Genomic DNA, 11,927 nt, shown 5'->3' with positions numbered 1-11,927 from the left:
ACTCTAAGGCGTACGTGGTGGGTGGGGTGGAGGCCTCTTCCAGGGCCTAGAGTGAGGGAGGACCAGACCCTGAGCAGGTTCACTGCTGATGCGAGTGGGAATGTGGGTGGAGAGGGCCAGTGAGGAAGGAGCATCCCAGGCAGGGAAACCGTACGTACGAAGGCATAGAATTCCTGGGGTCTCATAACACTTTGAGGACTTTGGGGTTCCAGAGTGAAAGGGGCCAAGACAGGAGATGAATCTGGAGAGATAAGCAGGTGTGAGGTCACGGAGGGCCTTGAATACCAAGTGCGGTCATTGCTGGGGTCACCAAAATCTCTACGTGTTTCCTCTTCTTCCAGAGCACAGAGCTTGACTGCATTCCCAGCCTCTCCTGCAGTTAGAGTGGCTCCACAGAAACCTCAACATGTGATCCTCTTTCTCTTCCCCTGTCGGCTGACTAGATGCAGAGGAGTCCAGGGCCACAAGATGGAAGGAGCTTGGGTCTACATATTTCCACTCAAAGGAGAGCTTCCTGCCCATGGGGAACACCCATTAGGACTCTGTGTGAATGAGAAGTAAACTTCCCTGTGTTAAGCTACTGGGTGGGTGAGCTTATCTGTTACAGTAGCTAGCAGATACCTTTACTCAGTGATCCTCAAATTCAGCATACACCCCAATCACTAGCAGAGCTTGTCAAACACAGATTGATGGGCCCCACCCCAAATTTCCAATCTAATAGATCCTGAGATGGGGCCTGAACACTTGTATTTTTTATACAGTTTATCAGGTGATGCTGGCGCTGCTTGTATGGAGACCACACTTTAAGAATCACTGCCTTAACTCTTCTACCAGGTTCCAGGGTTTCACCCCAATGAGAGAGGAATAACCTGGGGTATCCTGAGCGTAAAGGCACAGCTGCATAGGAAGGGATCTTGGTTAGATGATGATGATAATGAGAACAATGACGATGATGATTAAGGTCAACATTTATTAGGCACTCACTGTGTGCTCGCCTGTGTTCGAAGTCATTAAATCCTCCCGACAATATGATAAAGTAAGTATTCTGAAATTTCCACCTTGGAGGGGCAAAGGCTTCTGTTGCAAAAGTGCCTTAGCTGTCCCCTCCCTCAGGCTCTGTGAGAGGAGGAAGAAGCAAATATCCTGGGAGAGGTAATGAGATTTAGCAGAAAGAGTACATAAAATTTGGAGTCAGACTAGAATCTAGAATCCCAACTTCTCCACGGACAACCTGTAGATCCTGGGAGAGTCACATGACTCCTCTGCATTTCAGATTCCTCACCTGTAAAGTGGGAAAAATACTATGTACTTCAAAGGGGTGAAAGAAGATGACAGAGAATGTATGAAAGCTCCTGTCTCCTGGTTTGTACTCAGGAAAAGGCATCATTGTTATTAAGTCTGCTCTGAGCTCCCAGACCCCATGCCTGGGCTTGGCCTGGCCATGTTAGTGTGTGCAAGTCTATTCCTTTTCCCTGAACTGCCTCAGTTTCCTTTGGGCACCTGTGGGCAACTGTATGAAGATGGAGGGGAGGAGCTGTAGCTACCTTTAGCCACCACCCTGTCCAACCGGTGTTGAGCTAGAACTCCAGCCTGGCTCCCTTAGGTCGCCAGTGCACATAGGTCTGGCCAGCCTGATTCAGATGTCCTAATCCTTTTATAATTCTTCTTGGGGCTGTCCTGACTTCAAGGCAGTTTCATTAGGTTTATATTTGACCCTCCCTCAGCACAGAGATGGGGCCCAACAAGTCTTTGCAGAGGGAGAAGTTTGGGGGTGAGGGTTAATGGCCAAGCCAGAGCTGGGGGTAGGCAAAGCAAGCCCCAACTTTGTGGCCTTAACAGGGCAGAACTCCAGGCTCCAGGTACTTTCCTGTCAGTAGGTCACTTCTCAACCTGCCTTCTCAAATGCCAGGAACATAGCTGGCATCTTGGCTGGAAACCCCCAGGCATTGCTAGAAAATGCCTTTTCACTTGCACCATAGCAGGACAGTCCTTGCTCATTTAAACTATATTTAACCTCTTTAAATGCAATCCATTTCTAGCTTTCCCTTTTGCTTGGTCTGTGTCTTTAACAATCTGGTTAAAATGTCCTACAAGCTCTGGCAATGACACTTCTGAAGATCCCTGGCTAATCTCACTTGAACCTGAAAACAATGCTACAAAGTAAGCAGGTCAGAAATGGTTATCCTGAGGGAGAGATACTTGGTAGAGGTCGCATAGAGTAAGCCTGGCAGAACAGGGATCCAAATCCTCAGGTCTTAATATTACTCCATACTCTTTATTTAGAAAGTTGACAAGACATATGAAGTCAGTGATCTTAGAATAAAATCCACAGTCCTTACTCGGGTCTGCAAAAGCCTGCGTGATCTGGCCAGCTCTCCAATGTCTTCTGGCATCTCTGTCCCTTCCCTCCCTGTTCTTCTGCCCTTCTGGCCATCTGTTATTTCCTAGAATCTATTCAGCTCTTACTACCTCCAGGACTTCCCACTGATGTTCTTTGCCTGTCTCTTTCACAGTGACTCCTTCTCATTCTTCAGGTCTCATTTCAAAGTCCTTTTCTCAGGGAAAAGACTTTTACCCTGCCTAGGTAGAGCCCCTCTGCTATTTCTTCCATAGTATTTTCCTTCCCAGCCCTTATCACATTCTGTAATTATTTTAATTATTGAATGAACAGATGGATTAATGACTTGGTACCCAAGTCATTCAATTCAATTAATTTAATTATTAGGCAAACATTTATTGAGCACCTACTAAGGGCCACTCTTTCAGGAGCTGAGGTTACAATAGTGAACAAAGATACAAGTCTCTGCACGATGGGGAAAATGTCTAGGGAAGGGAAGGAAAACAAATGGAGTTAAGGGTCACTCCAAGGGTTTTGGCTTGAAAGACTAGAAGGATGGTGTTGCCATTTGCTAAAATGGGGAAGAGAGTAGGTTGAGTGGATGAGAAGGTAAAAAGGAATGGTGTTTTTGGCTATGTTAATTTTAAGATGCCCTTTAGACAGTAAGGTGGAGATGTCAACTTGACAATAGTATATATGTCTCCAGAGTCAAGGGGAGAGAGATGGGCTGGAAATATATTTGGGAATCTTCTGAACATTAATTATATTAAAAGTCATGACCCTGGATGAGTGATTCTGAGAAGTGAATGTAGTTAGAGAAAAGGTCCAAGAGCCTCCAATATTTAGAGTTCAAAGAGATGAGGAAGAAATTGAGAGATGGCCAGAAAGGTAGGAATAGGAAGCAGAGTCTTCACTTGAGAATGAAGATGAGGGAGGAGGTATTGGAGGTTTGAAAGAAAGAGGAGAAAGCAGGAAGACATCATCTAGGAGCGAGAAAGTGTGAATGAACTAGAGTGCAGTGAAATGAGGGAGGGCCCAAAAAAAGAATGTTTGCAAGGGTGGGATTATATGTTTGATCATGGATTTAAACTGAATAGGAAGGGAATTGGGGGCATGGGGGGTGGGAGGGGGACGGACAGTAAAAAGTGAATTGAAGGTCCCAGTGGGCTGAAGGGTTATTTTGAGTCAGGGTACTAAAGAGAGTGGGATAGGAAGTAGGCATTGACAAGAGAATGCTTGAAATTGAAATTCAGGTCTTAAGGCCTAAGGTATGAGCAGGAAGGGGAGTAATGAGGGGGAAGGAGAAGCAGAGGTTGAGGAATTCAGAAGCTAGGATATTGTAAGCATCATCTATGTGCATATTGAAATCATCAAGAATTATGACAGATTAGTTTTGGAGAGTCTTAGTGTGGTTTTGGGGAGTATTTATGGGAGATAAGGTGGGTGCCTGGCACACAGTGGGTTCTCAATCAATGCAATTTGATCACTTATTTGCTTAATATTTATTCAGGGCGCTGGGGCTTCTCCCTCAGGTGCTTCCAAGGGAGGGCCCCGTGGAGGGTTGCGACATTACATTTCAGGTTGGGGTGGGGGTTGGGAGACAAGGTTAGGGCACGATCCTGGCCTCAAGGGAACCTGTGGGTCCCTGCTGCGAGGCTGCCCTGTAGTCTAGGGTGCAGGCCCTTCTGCGGGCTTCAGGCTGGACTCCCACCACAGCCGCATGCCTTCAGCTCCGCGGCGGCAGCAGCAGATGGTGAGAAGTGGGTGGGCTGGGGGTATCTGCAACTGATCCCACAGTCGCTGGATTAATGAGGCCTCGTGCCCGCCTTCTTTTCTGCAGTGTGCCAGCCGACAGTAGCTTCCTTTGCTGGGGTGGGTTTGTTTGTGGGAAATTTTTTGGCAGTGAAAGCTCAGCACCTGATTGAAAACTTCCTCTCCCCCTCATTTTTCCCCCTCCCCCAGCTCCTAGACTTGTTCTAATGTATTCTGGGGCCTCAAGCCTGCCCCCGGGGTTCTTCCTGGTATCAGACTGATGAAGCTAAGATCAGGTAGTCCTGCTCCTGCATCTACAAATGGGGAAACTGAGGCCTCAAGAATTTAAATATTCATTCTGTCACAGGAGGCTCAGGACCCTGCACATATTCTAGGCCCTTCGGGTGTCTAGCTGCATCCCCAGGTTACCACAGATCCACAAGTAAGAACTTGGATTGTTCATAGTTGAGGTTCAGAGGTATATAAGCATATCTGATGGATATTGAGATCGTGGGGAAAGGAAGCATTGGAAGCCAGATCACAATGAGGACAAGGGGGTCCCGAGAGAAAGCATCACTATAAGTGTGGAGGGAGGCTGGCACAGAGGACCAGGTTAGTAAAGTGGCTTGCAGATAAGGAGCACTAGTTGTGGGCATAGTGTAAAGCTCTTCTTAGCCCACTTTGGTCTGGCCAAAATACTATTTCAGTAAGACACTCGGGGTCCAGCAAAGTGAGATAAGAGAAATAAAGGGTGCACCCCTAATGATAAGCAAGAGTGAGAGAGCAGGTGAGAAAGAGAGATAGCCCTGGGGATCTGGAGGTGAGCGAAGATGCTGAGTTAGTGGGATGGCAGGGATTGAGGCCACACAGAGCATGAGAGGTCAAAGATAGGTCAGTGCCACTGAATGGGTAGCCCAAGAGGAGCCCTGTCTGCACGGCAGACTGATGCAGGCAGCAATACAGCAATGACAATCTGGAGGTGAGTTGGGGTGGAACTCATAGCAGTGGAGACAGTAGGGGCAGTGGACATCTGGGGTGAACCTGAAGTCCAATATAGGCTTCATCAAAGTGGTCAAACTGAGAGACACAGCAACGGCCAAGTGGGACAGAGTAACAAGCAAACTTAAACCGCTGAGACAAAGTTTTCTAATCTTTGTCACATAGTGGTGTATGTACAAAAATATTCATTTGTCCCAGTAGGGTAGAGAGACAGACTGTTTGGGGCCAGAGATAATTGGGGGTTGTAAGAGCCCAGGGCTTGGGTTGTAAAAGCCCAACCCCCTGGCTGCTCAGAGGGTTGAGGAAATAAACTGAACAAATCAATAAGAATGTGTTCACTGGTTGGGAAGCTCTGCAGTGAGGAATGTATTTTTCTCAAGTAAGAAGAGGTCTTGGGGAGATAATCCAGGGTTGCTGTAGCAGCTTAGAGATACCACTGAGGACCTAGGCACCTCATGTGCTTCTAATCTGTTGTTCATAGTTTTTGACTATTGCCTTCATGGTTGCAACAAGACACTTGCAGTTCCAGACATCACATGAGCATTCCAAGTGGGAGGAAGGAAGAGGGGAAGGAGGGCAATGGCAAACGGAAAACACTGTGTCATCTTTTAAAGAGCTTTCCTGAAAGTCTCACCAAGGACTTGTTACATCTCATTGGCCAGAGCTGTGTGATGTGGCCACATCTAACTGTAAGGAAAACTGAAAGGTGTTTTGTAGCTAAGCATTTTGTTGCCCCAATAAAATCAGAGTTCTGTTAGAAAGGAAGAAGAAATGTGGGTAGGCCTGTGACAAATGCTGCATGTATTCAGGGAACAGTACATAGTATTGCATAGTTGGACCACAAACTGTGAGGCAGGAAGAGGAGAGGGATGTGGCTAGTTGAGCCATCAGAACCTAGGTAATGCAGGGCCTTGGAAGTCATTCTCAGGCTTCTGGACCATATCACCTTGGTGATGGGACTCCACTGATGGGTTGTAGGCAGGGAAGTGATTTGGTCAGATTAGTGTTTTTGGCAGATCATTCTGGCTGAGGGGATGAAAAGAGTGCAGATGTTGAGGAGGGGAGGTCTCCTGTGAGGTTAGTACCAGAATCCATGTACATACATAGAAGGTCTCCAGTTAATCTCTGAATGAGATGATAAGACTTAAACTAGGATATCAGCCATGAGGAGGGGGAGGAGGGGAAGAATCTGAGAAATTTTCAGGGATAAAAATGACAGGGTTTGGTAAATGATTGTATAGTTAGGGGAAGGGGGTTGGAGTTTAGAAATACCCCTGGATTTCCCCCATTTATTAGGATGAGGAATACAAGAGAAAAAGTAGGTCTGGAGTATATAGTTGACACTTGAACATCATGGGTTTGAACTGCATGGGTCCACTTATACACAAATTTTTTTCAGTAGTAAATACCGCAGTACTATACAATCCATGGTTGGTTGAATCCGGCATGCAGAGGGCTGACTATAAGTTATGTTCAGATTTTCAACTGCCAGGAGAGTTGGCGCCCCTAATCCCCAAGTTGTTCAAGGGTCAACTGTATAATTCGTTCAAAATCTCACAGGATGCTGGTGGCAGAGCTGGGAACTGAATCCAGCTCTCCTGGGCCAGTGTTCTTTCCATTACTCTATTCTCCAACCTCTATCCTCTGGAGCCAGGAAAAACAGTCCACTGATGTCATTAGATCCACTGATTCTTCTCCCCCTTCTCTACTCACCAAGTCATGAGAGCCCAGAGATGAAGTTAATATGACGGTGGCCCCTTGCTCCTGGAGGGCCCAGCTTGACGAGGATGTGCTAAGGGGGTGGGCAGATGGGGCCAGCATAAACCCCAGCCCTGCTGTCACTGATGCTGGGGATCAGGGAGGGCCTGAACTGAGCATTAGCTTCTCCCCACAACTATTCTTTCTCTAATCCCTGCTTCATGGTTGGCTTGTATGTTAATTTCCCATTGCTGCTATAGCAAATTACCACAAACTTTGTAGCTTAAAACAACATAAATTTATTCTCTTATAGTTCTAGAGGTCTGAAGTCTAAGATCAAGGTGAGGGACTTCCCTGGTGGTCCAGTGGTTAAGAATCCACCTTCCAACACAGGGGACGTAGGTTCGATCCCTGGTCGGGGAACTAAGATCCCATGTGCCACGGGACAACTAAGCCCGTGCTGCAACTACTGAGCGCACGCGCTCTGGAGCCCGAGCAACAACTAGAGAAGCCCATGCGCTGCAACAAAGAGCCTTCATGCCTCAACGAAAGATCCCGCATGCGGCAACTAAGACCCGACGCAGCCAGAAATAAATAAATAAACAAATAAATAAATATTAAAAAAAAAAAGATCAAGGTGAGGACAGGGCTGTGTTCTTTATGGAGTCTTTATGGGAGAATCCATTTCCTTACCTTTTTCAGCCTTTGGAGGCCACTTGTGCTCCTTGGCTTGTGGGCCCTTCTTCACATCACCAGCACATTTTGCTTCCATCATCACATCTCCCACTACTGACTGATCCTCCTGCCTCCCTCTTATAAGGACTCTGTGATCACATTAAGCTCATCTAGATAATCCAGATATAATAATCCAGAATAATCTCTCCATCTCAACAGAATCACATTTGCCAAGTACTTTTGACCATGTAAGGTAACATACCCTTGAGGTCCAGGGATTGGGATGTGAACGTCTTTGGAGGGGCCATTATTCAGCCTACCACAGCTGAGCACCCTCATTCTTTTTGTGCTCAGCCTTGTGCCTGACAAATAGAGCACAATCCTTGCCCTTGATGAACTCACGGTTTAGGGGCAAAGGCAGAGAAGTCAATAGCAAATTACTGTGCAGGGTGAGAGAGGGAAGAACAGGGACTTTGGGAAGCCAGAGGAATGGTACATAACCTGGTGTGGGCGGTCGGTGGTGGGGAGGGAGCTCCAGAAGAGACAGTATCCATGCTGAACTTTGAGGAATGTGTAAGAATTAACCAGATGAATAATAATGATAATAATAATAATAATAAAAGGAAACATTTATTAGTTACTGCTATCTGCCAGGCTGTGTTTTAAGCACTTAATGCATATTAATGCATTTGATCCTCTCAATACCATGTAAGGCGGGTACTTTATCATCCCTATTTTATAGATGAGTAAACTGAGGCTTTGAGAAGATGATCCATCAGCTGGAATTTAGGTCCTTCCCACTACTCTTTTTTTTAAAAAAATATTTATTTTTTTATTTTGGCTGTGCCGGGTCTTAGTTGTGTCATGCGGGATCTTCGCTGAGGTATGCGAACTCTTAGTTGCGGCATGCAAGCGGGATCTAGTTCCGTGACCAGGGATCGAACCTGGGCCCCTTCCATTGGGAACACAGAGTCTTACCCACTGGACCACCAAGGAAGTCCCCCTTCCCACTACTCTTAAGGTAAATATCAATGTCTTTCCACAGCTCATGAGGCCCTTGGTGATCAGGTCCCTTCTACCACTCCCATCCCAGCCCCATCCCCACCTCCAATGCTGAGTCACTGGGGGCTCCTTTCAGCTGAGCCTCGTTCCTCTCCACCTCTGGGCCTTTGCCCAGGCTATTACCCTCTGCCTAGGATGGGACATACTCACCTTATCCTTCAGATCTCAGCTGAAATGCCACAGTATCAGGGCATTCCTGTCCTCAGCGGGCAGATGTCCTTGTTACTCACTGTCAGAGTAGCCTGCACTTAACCTTAACAGCACTTACCCCCTACTGTATACAAACATCTCTTTTGTCCCCTCATTGTATTCTCAGTGCTATATAGTAGGTGGTCAATGAATATTTGCTGAATCAATAAAAAATATAGGGGAAGATGAGTCTAGGAGTAAGCAGGGGCAAGACTGTCAGAGAGCACCTAGTCCAACCCTTTCCTTAAAGCTTTGGGAAATTGAGGCCCAAAGAGGTGCAGTGACTTGCCCAATGTCACACAGTCAGTCAGAGGAAGAGCTGAAGATCCTGACCCCTGGTTCTGGGTTACTTCCATGGTTCCCAGTGTGATGCACCTGACCTTGCCCCAATGCCTGCCTGTCCAAGTATGATTCATCCTTCAAGATATAGCTGATTCCTAAACATCTCTAGGATGCCTTTCTTTTTACACCTCAATTTCATCCCACCCTGCCAAAGTTAGAATTGACTGCTCTTTTCTCTGTGCTCCTCAAACAAACGCCCTCTGGCTTTGATCTCGCCCTGCGATGCTCAGCTTACCTTTTTTTTTTTGGGGGGGGGGCTGTGTTGGGTCTTCGTTGCTGCACGTGGGCTCTCTCCAGCTGTGGCGAGCAGGGGCCACTCTTTATCGCCGTGTGCAGGTTTCTCATTGAGGTGGCCCCTCTTGTTGCAGAGCACAGGCTTCCGGTGCCCTGGCTTCAGGTGTTGTGTCTCGCGGGCTCTGGAGCACAGGCTCAGTAGTTGTGGTGTACAGGCTTAGTTGCTCCGTGGCATGTGGGATCTTCCCGGACCAGGGCTCGAACCTGTGTCCCCTGCATTGGCAGGTAGATTCTTAACCACTGCACCACCAGGGAAGCCCTCAGCTTACACTTGCGCTCTTCCAAGGCAAGCACTGTGTCTGATTCCTCTGTACAGATGTGATGTGTGAAGTGTGTTGTGATACAGGAAAGCAGAGAGAGGTGGGAGTGTCCAGGAATCCCTAACCCAGCCTGAGGGTCAGGGAAGGTTCTCGAGAGGCAGTGAATCAGGAGCTGAACAAGCTGGATTAGCCACGTGGGTGGTACATGTGTGTTTGTGTGTGCTTTGAGTGAAATGGGGCCTGGTGGTAGAGGGCAGGGCATTCTAAGGAGAGGAATCTTAATATCTGTGAGTTGGGATAATGAGATATCCACATGGTGGGTGGGTTGGGGGGCAACCCAAAGCCCCTTTTCTCTGAAGGATTCAAATAAGGAGGTTGAACTGACTTCCAAGGACTTTCCATAGCTAACAAAGCAGGCAAGGCCAAGACCAACTGGGTGACAAGTTGGGGAGGGCTGCCCTTTACAAATAGTCTGATTGGATCATCTTGGGTGAGACAGAACTTATGACTCTTGTGCCTACAGCCAAGAGGAGTAGGGCTTGGGGATAACAGTCTTTTCCCAGGTATTTGCTTATGAATGGAAGTGCCTCATCCTCTGCTCCAAAGCCTTCTGGCATCCTGCTTTTCTAAAGAAGTCCCCTGCCTCAGCCTGAGAATTCAACTCTTTTTCTCTTATTCTGCTGCCACCCGCCCATCACTGCCTACCTAAGCTTCTCAGCACCTGCCTTCATCCCTTCACCAACCCCAGGAAGGCCTGTCTTAGTTCTACCTTGCCCAACCACTCCCCACTGTACTGCACAAGCTGCTCAAGCTGCCTGCCCTGCCCAATCCATTCTTTACCAGCGGGCCATGTTGTGTAGCACATGACCCCAGCCCTGGCTTCAGCTATTTGGACCAGGTTGGGCTGTGAGATGGCGAATTAATGGTACCAGCAACTTGTAAACACCAACCAACCGGGGCCAATCCGGTCCCTCTCTCTGGAATTTGAACTGTTTATTCAGGGAGAAGTGGACCTCTGGTAAAGAGAAATCATTGAAGAGCCACAGGGAGTAAGGAAGTGAAATGGCTGAGTCACTGTAGTGGCCAGGCTCCAGAGGACGGACCGATTTGTTCTCTGTTTGCTGAGGAGCAATCAGAGCCTCTGCTGGTGTGCGGCTGGAGTTACTGTATTTCAAAAGCAGCTTAAGTGCCATGAGACCAAGTGAGATTTCCAAGAGCTTATTCCCACATGCATCCCTACTATTTTGTCCCTCCTTTACTTGAGGGTTTCTCTGTTCTTTACATCCAGGGGCATCCACCAACCTGGCCAGTCGGCCCTGTCCAAAGTCTTTTCCTCTGGGAATCTTCCTGGCTACAGTTTAATTCCTACTATTCTTCACTGAGTGCCAGAGACTTGATGTATTTTATCTCTGATCCTTCCTTCTCTGATCAGGAATCTCAGAGACATTAAACAATTTGCCAGGGAATTCAAACCCAGAACTTTCTTTCACCAGAACTCTCCTCTTACCTCCAGGTCATAGTCTCTTCCCTTTCTGGGCCCCGGAATACTCCTTTCACTCCCCACAGATTTTATAAAATTTCCTGTGATTCTCCTTTCAGCACAGAAACTATCTGGCATGGCTAACTAATTGTTTCATATGTCTTGTCTTTGTAACAGAATCCCAAACTTCCATTCCTGTTTCTTGTTTGTTTGTTTTCTGTCATAGCCTACTGCACACTGTCATGCACAAAATAGGTGGAAGAAAAAAAAAAGGCTGAATATGTTTACTCATGTGCCCCTAGCTCAGTGCCTGGCATGTGGCAGATGTTCAGGGTAAGGATTCTAGTGTAGACAAGGCTTAGGTGGGTTTCTCCCTGCCCCCCACCACCCTGCCGTACCTCACAGGTAGGTGGGTGTTCAACTGATGGTGGTGGTCACATTAAAAGGCTGTCAGTGTGCTTTAGTGGAAAGACAGTGGATTGGAGCCAGATGGCATGGGTGTAAATTCCAGTTCTGCCACCTGCTGTACAACCTTGGGCAAGATACTTAACATCTCTGAGTCTGTTTTGTCAGATGTAAAATGGGGATTATGTTATGTGCCTCCCAGGATTGTTTTGAGGATTTGGGGGCAACACAGGTAGTGAAGGAGCTCCCACCACAGTAATACTGGTTCACACAATGCTTTAATTTGTAGGGAGACTCATAGGGCCAGCTCCAAGGGCAGCTAAGGTGGCTTGTAAACATTCTTACCTTCTGATCCTATCCTTGACTCTTTTCTACCTCAATGACTTTTGGTGGTTTAAATAGATCTGTCAACAAATAATCATGTTTTTTGGCA

Source organism: Eschrichtius robustus, chromosome 3 (assembly GCF_028021215.1).
Source record: "Eschrichtius robustus isolate mEscRob2 chromosome 3, mEscRob2.pri, whole genome shotgun sequence".
In the NCBI taxonomy this organism is placed as follows: Eukaryota; Metazoa; Chordata; class Mammalia; order Artiodactyla; family Eschrichtiidae; genus Eschrichtius; species Eschrichtius robustus.
The sequence above is the reverse complement of the archived record's forward strand: the minus strand, read 5'-3'. Positions refer to the sequence as shown.